The following is a 7,069-nucleotide window of genomic DNA, read 5'->3' as shown; positions in this document are numbered from 1 at the left end:
CTCCCCGGCTCGGCGCCTGTACATTGGGGTTCACCCCGGTGGACGAGAGGGTAGCCTCCCTCCGCCTTCGGGTGGGGGGACGGGTCCTGACTGTTGTTTGTGCCTATGCACCAAACAGCAGTTCAGAGTACCCACCCTTTTTGGAGTCCTTGGAGGGGGTGCTGGAGAGCGCTCCCGCTGGGGACTCCATTGTTCTGCTGGCGGACTTCAATGCTCACGTGGGCAATGACAGTGAGACCTGGAAGGGCGTGATTAGGAGGAACGACCCCCTCGATCAGAACCCGAGTGGTGTTCTGTTATTGGACTATTGTAATCGTCACGGATTGTCCATAACGAACACCATGTTCAAGCATAAGGGTGTCCACACGTGCACTTGGCACCAGGACACCCTAGGTCGCAGTTCGATGATCGACTTTGTGGTCGTGTCATCGGACTTGCGGCCGCATGTCTTGGACACTCGGGTAAAGAGAGGGGCGGAGCTGTCAACTGAACACCACCTGGTGGTGAGTTGGCTCCGATGGTGGGGAAAGATGCCGGTCTGACGTGGCAGGCCCAAACGTATTGTGAGGGTCTGCTGGGAACGTCTGGCGGAATCCCCTGTCAGAAGGAGTTTCAACTCCCACCTCCGACAGAACTTTGCTCATGTTCCGGGGGAGGCGGGGGACATCGAGTGCGAGTGGAGCATGTTCCGCGCCTCCATTGCTGAGGCGGCCGACCGGAGCTGTGGCCGTAAGGTGGTCGGTGCCTGTCGTGGCGGCAATCTCCGAACCCGTTGGTGGACACCAATGGTGAGGGATGCCGTCAAGCTGAAGAAGGAGTCCGATCGGGCCTTTTTGGCCTGTGGGACTCCTGAGGCAGCTGATGCGTACCGGCTGGCCAGGCGGAATGCAGCTTTGGTGGTCGCTGAAGCAAAAACTCGAGCATGGGAGGAGTTCGGTGAGGCCATGGAGCAAGACTTCCGGACGGCTTCGAGGAAATTCTGGTTCACCATCCGACGTCTCAGGAGGGGAAAGCAGTGCACCATCAACACTGTGTATAGTGGGAATGGGGCGCTGCTGACCTCGACTCGGGACGTTGTGAGCCGGTGGGGAGAATACTTCGAAGACCTGCTCAATTCCACTGACACGCCTTCCCACGATGGAGCAGAGTCTGGGTTCTCTGAGGCGGGCTCTCCTATCTCTGGGGTTGAGGTCACCGAGGTGGTTAAAAAGCTCCTCGGTGGCAAGGCCCCAGGGGTGGATGAGATTCGCCCGGAGTTCCTCAAGGCTCTGGATGTTGTAGGGCTGTCCTGGTTGACACGCCTCTGCAACATCGCGTGGACATCGGGGACAGTGCCTCTGGATTGGCAGACTGGGGTGGTGGTCCCCCTTTTAAAGAAGTTCCCTGTGTTCCAACTACAGGGGGATCACACTCCTCAGCCTCCCTGGTAAGGTCTATTCAGGGGTGCTGGAGAGGAGGGTCCGTCGGGAAGTTGAATCCCAGATTCGTCCTGACCGTGGAACAGTGGACCAGCTCGACACGGGTCCTCGAGTGTGCATGGGAGTTCGCCCAACCAGTCTACATATATTTTGTGGACTTGGAGAAGGCGTTCGACCATGTCCCTTGGGTGGTCCTGTGGGGGGTGCTTCGGGAGTATGGGGTACCGAACCCCCTGATACGGGCTGTTCGGTCCCTGTACGACCGGAGTCAGAGTTTGGTCCGCATATCCGGTGAGGGTTGGACTCCGCCAAGGCTGCCCTTTGTCACCGATTCTGTTCATAACTTTTATGGACAGAATTTCTAGGCACAGCCTAGACGTAGAGGCGGTCCGGTTTGGTGGCCTCAGTATTGCATCTCTGCTTTTTGCATATGGTGTGGTTCTGTTGGCTTCATCAAGCCGTGACCTCCAACTCTCACTGGAGCAGTTCGCAGCCGAGTGTGAAGCGGCTGGGATGAGAATCAGCACCTCCAAATCTGAGACCATGGTCCTCAGTCGGAAAAAGGTGGCGTGCCCTCTCCAGGTCGGGGATGAGATCCTGCCCCAAGTGGAGAAGTTCAAGTATCTTGGGGTCTTGTTCAAGAGTGAGGGAAGAATGGAACGGGAGATAAATGCACACACAACATTAAAAAAAAACGGTGTAAATTGCAGATATGTTTGTGCATTTAAAAAACACGTATGTAAGTCACAGATATATTTGGATCGGATCGGTGCAGCGTCTGCATTGATGCGGACTTTGTATCGATCCGTTGTGGTAAAGAAGGAGCTAAGCCGAAAGGCGAAGCTCTCGATTTACCGGTCGATCTACGTTCCTACCCTCACCTATGGTCACGAGCTGTGGGTCGTGACCAAAAGAACAAGATCCAGGATACAAGCAGCCGAAATGAGTTTCCTCCGCAGGGTGTCCGGGCTCTCCCTTAGAGATAGGGTGAGAAGCTCGGTCATCCAGGAGGATCTCAGAGTAGAGCCGTTGCACCTTCACATCGAAAGGAGCCAGATGACGTGGCTGGGGCATCTTATTCGGATGCCTCCCGGACGCCTCCCTGGTGAAGTGTTCCGGGCACGTCCCACCGGGAGGAGACCCCGGGGACGACCCAGGACACGCTGGAGAGACTACATCCTTTGGCTGGCCTGGGAACGCCTCGGGATCCCCCCGGAAGAGATGGATGAAGTGGATGGGGAAAGGGAAGTCTGGGCCTCCCTGCTAAAGCTACTGCCCCCGCGACCCGACCTCAGATAAGCGGTAGAAGATGGATGGATGGATAGTCGAACCACATCTGTGCACGTCCTGTTAATGCACCTGGATTTTGAATAATGTAACTACTTCTAAACAGTCAATTATGCTGGTGCACTTTGGGTAGGATTGTTTGAATACAGTTGGCATATTGCATATATCCTTTTCTGGCCACTGAATTAAGAAAGCCAGTTTCTCTGCTAAATTTCATGTTTTGAAGCGGTATGCTTGGTCTTTGTGGCGTATAGCTTTCGTTTCAACTTCATGTGAATGCACAGAAAGACGCGATTTGGTGTCATTACATGGCAACAGGCGGCACGGTGGACGACTGGTTAGAGCGTCAGCCTCACAGTTCTGAGGTGCGGGGTTCAATCCCCGTTCCCGCCTGTGTGGAGTTTGCATGTTCTCCCCGTGCCTGCGTGGGTTTTCTCCGGGCACTCCGGTTTCCTCCCACATCCCAAAAACATGCATGCTAGGTTAATTGGCAACTCTAAACTGCCCGTAGGTGCGACTGTGAGTGTGAATGGTTGTTTGTTTCTATGTGCCCTGCGATTGGCTGGCAACCAGTTCAGGGTGTACCCCGCCTCCTGCCCGATGACAGCTGGGATTGGCTCCAGCACGCCCGCGACCCTAGTGAGGAGAAGCGGCTCAGAAAATGGATGGATGGATACATGGCAACACACAACAACAGAATGAAGAATAATCACATGTAACGAGCTCTCGATGGTAAACCAGTATAAAATTGAAGCTTTCGGTCACTTGAGGTGATCTTCTAAACTGCCAACTCCTTTCAGCTGGGATGCGAGATGTACATGTTTTGTGTAAAGTTCTTCTTAAAGTTCTGCTATTTTTCAATGCAAAGATCATGACAATTAATGTCTGTATTGGTTTCTTTTGTAAATGTTCAAGTGCAGTATCAGAATGTTTCCCTGAAACACTGTACAAGCTCTGCTCCTTTCATATCTTGCAGACTGCACACTGTTTTTTCTTTAGCATGGTCATCCATATTTACGGATGGCACGTCTGGACTGCTTTTGTCATTATTTTTTGCATCTAATATGGAAAATATTCAGTAGAATAGATTTGGATCGAAACTTTATTCGTCTGACACCAGAAATTTGTCTTTGACAGGTCTCATACATTAGAAAGGGGCAAGACAACAGCACACAGAAAGAATAGGTACAGTTGAACAAAATACAAATAAAACACGTACATTGATACTTAAAGGACAAGGAAAAGGACCCAGAGCAGATCATGTCCCTTGGGGAGTCCTGTGGGGGGTGGTTTTGAAGTATGGGGTACCGAACCCTCTGATACGGGCTGTTCGATCCCTGTACGACCGCTGTCAGAGTTTGGTCCGCATTCCCGGCAGTAAGCCTGAGTCGTTTCCGGTGAGGGTTGGACTCCGCCAACTGTCACCGATTCTGTTCATAACTTTTATGGACAAAATTTGTAGGTGGAGAGGGGAGCCGGTTTGGTGGCCTCAGTATTGCATCTCTGCTTTTTGCAGATGACGTGGTTCTGTTGGCTTCATCAGGCCGTGATCTCCAACACTCACTGGAGCGGTTCGCAGCAGACTGTGAAGCTGCTGTCATGAGAATCAGCACCTCCAAATCTGAAACCATGGTGCTCAGTCGGAAAAGGGCGGAGAGCACTCTCCAGGTCGGGGATGAGATCCTTCCCCAAGCGGAGGAGCTCAAATATCTTGGGGCCTTGTGGAACGGGAGATCAATCGGTGCAGCGTCTGCAGGGATGCGACTTTGTATCGATCCGTTGTGGTGAAAAAGGAGCTAAGTCGAAAGGCGAAGCTCTCTATTTACTTGATGCCCAGACTTCCCTCTCCCCAGCCACTTCATCCAGCTCTTCCGGAGGGATCCCGAGGCGTTCCCAGGCAAGCCGAGAGACGTAGTCTCTCCAGCGTGTCGTGGGTCGTCCCTGGGCTCTCCTCCCGGTAGGACGTGCCCGGAACACCTCACCGGGGAGGCGTCCTAGAGGCATCCTAAACAGATGCCGGAGCCACCTCATCTGGCTTCTCTCAATGCAGAGGAGCAGCGGCTCTACTCTGAGCCCCCCCCCCGGTTGACCGAGCTTCTCAACCTATCTGTAAGAGAGAGCCCGGACACCCTTTGTCACCGATTCTGTTCATAAATTTTATGGACAGAATTTCTTGGCGCAGCCGAGGCGTAGAGTGGTCCGGTTTGGTTGCTTCAGTATTGCATCTCTGCTTTTTGCAGATGATGTGGTTCTGTTGGCTTCATCAAGCTGTGATCTCCAACTCTCACTGGAGCGGTTCACAGCTGAGTGTGAAGCGGCTGGGATGAGAATCAGCACCTCCAAATCTGAGACCATAGTCCTCAGTCGGAAAAGGGGGGCGTGCCCTCTCCGGGTCGGGGATGAGATCCTGCCCCAAGTGGAGGAGTTCAAGTATCTTGGGGTCTTGTTCAAGAGTGAGGGAAGAATGGAACGGGAGATAAATGCACACACATAAAAAAAAAAACGGTGTAAATTGCAGATATGTTTGTGCATTTAAAAAACACGTATGTAAGTCACAGATATATTTGGGTCAAGGATTTTGACACAAATCTCTCCCCATAGTTTTTCATGGCAGATAAAAAGAAAAAAGAATAACTACTAAGCCTTGTTTCCACCCGGTTTCGAACCAGGTACCTTTTGCATGTGAGGTAAACGTGATAACGATTACACTATGGAAACTGATGTAAAGCTTTGTCTAACCCCACCAACAGTACTTTTTGGAGCTGCCAGCCAGCAACCCGATGGAAAAAAAAAATCTGCATTTGACGTTTTGTACGGTAAATCGTGACGTAATCAATCATTGACTCATTCATTCATCTTCCGTCCCGCTTCTCCTCACTCGCCTTGGAAAAGTGTGAGGCGCTCCCTTCAGGCCAGCGGGCACGCGGAGGTGGGAGTTAAAACTCCTTCTGACAGGGGATTCTGCCAGACGTTCCCAGCAGACCCTCACAATACCTTTGGGCCTGTCACGTCGGACCGGCATCTTACCCCACCATCGGAACCAACTCACCACCCGACACTAATCAGTTGACAGCTCAGCCCCTCTCACCACCCGAGTGTCCAAGACATGCGGCCGCAAGTCCAATGATACGACGACAAAGTCGATCATCGAACTGCGACCTCGGGTGTCCTGGTGACAAGTGCACGTATGGACACCTTTATGCTTGAACATGATGATTGTTATGGACAGGTCCTTTAACAGAACACCACTCGGGTTCTCATCGGGGGGGGGGGGGGGGGGGGGCGTACCTCCCAATCATGCGCCTCTAGGTCTCACAATCATTGCCCACGTGAGCATATAAGTCCCCCAGCGGAACGAGGGAGTCCCCAGTGGGAGCGCTCTCCAGCACCCCCTCCAAGGACTCCAAAAAGGGTGTATACTCTGAACTGCTGTTTGGTGCATAGCCACAAACAACAGTCAGGCGCCTTTTCCCCCCCCCCACCCGAAGGCCGAGGGAGGCTACACTCTCGTCCACCGGGGTGAACCCCAACGTACAGGCGCTGAGCCGGGGGGCAATAAGTATACCCACACCTGGGCAACTCCAAAGTGGAAGAGAGTCCAACCCCTCTCGAGTGGACTAGTACCAGAGCCCAAGGTGTGTGCTGAGGCGAGCCCGGCTATATCTTGTCGGAACTTTGCAACCTCGCACACCAGCTCAGGCTCCTTCCCTGCCAGAGATGTGACATTCCACGTCAGCCAGCTTCTGTACCCGGGGATCGGATCGCCAAGGTCCCTGGCTTTGGTCAATGCCCAGCTCACAATGCACCTGACCCCAATGGCCCCTCCCACAGGTGGTGGGCCCATGGGAAGCAGTATGATATAGTTGCTATTAAATCTTTGTTAAGTATAATGATGTGCTCTGGGTCCTTTTCCTATCAATCCATCCATCCATCCATCCATCCATTTTCTGAGCCGCTTCTCCTCACTAGGGTCGCGGTCGTGCTGAAGCCTATCCCAGCTATCATCGGGCAGAAATGCAGAAAAGTGAGAGCCCCGCTGGACGTCAGGGGACGCGGAAGGATTTTCGGTAGCTGAGCTCGCTGCACACATGTTCATGAGTCACAACCGAAGTCGGGTGTTCGAGAGCTTGCCAAGACAGACAGGTAGGTGAAGGTTTTTGTTTGATTGTTTTAAAATCTCCCCGCCTTTCCGAGTTTACAATACGTGACAACAACAACGCATCGTCCTTCGGTGAACGTGTTGAGTGAACATGAACCTCAGGGATGGATCATTAACGGAATGAGGAAGCACTTGAATGATTCTCTGAAAATGAACTGAACGATTCGGTGAAGGAATCTTTTTAAAGAACTGCTTTGAATGATTC

At 52.5% G+C, this 7,069-nt stretch overlaps 1 non-coding gene across 1 annotated transcript; it reads right to left on the bottom strand.

Moving 5' to 3' along the window:
* Positions 1-5,350: 5,350 nt before the first annotated feature.
* Positions 5,351-5,423, bottom strand: trnav-cac (transfer RNA valine (anticodon CAC)). The gene has a single exon. It is a non-coding gene; the product is annotated as a tRNA-Val (tRNA).
* Positions 5,424-7,069: the final 1,646 nt, after the last annotated feature.

The sequence above is a fragment of the Phyllopteryx taeniolatus genome, unplaced genomic scaffold, assembly GCF_024500385.1.
Source record: "Phyllopteryx taeniolatus isolate TA_2022b unplaced genomic scaffold, UOR_Ptae_1.2 contig_28, whole genome shotgun sequence".
NCBI lineage: Eukaryota > Metazoa > Chordata > Actinopteri > Syngnathiformes > Syngnathidae > Phyllopteryx > Phyllopteryx taeniolatus.
This window is presented reverse-complemented; position numbering and strand designations above follow the sequence as displayed.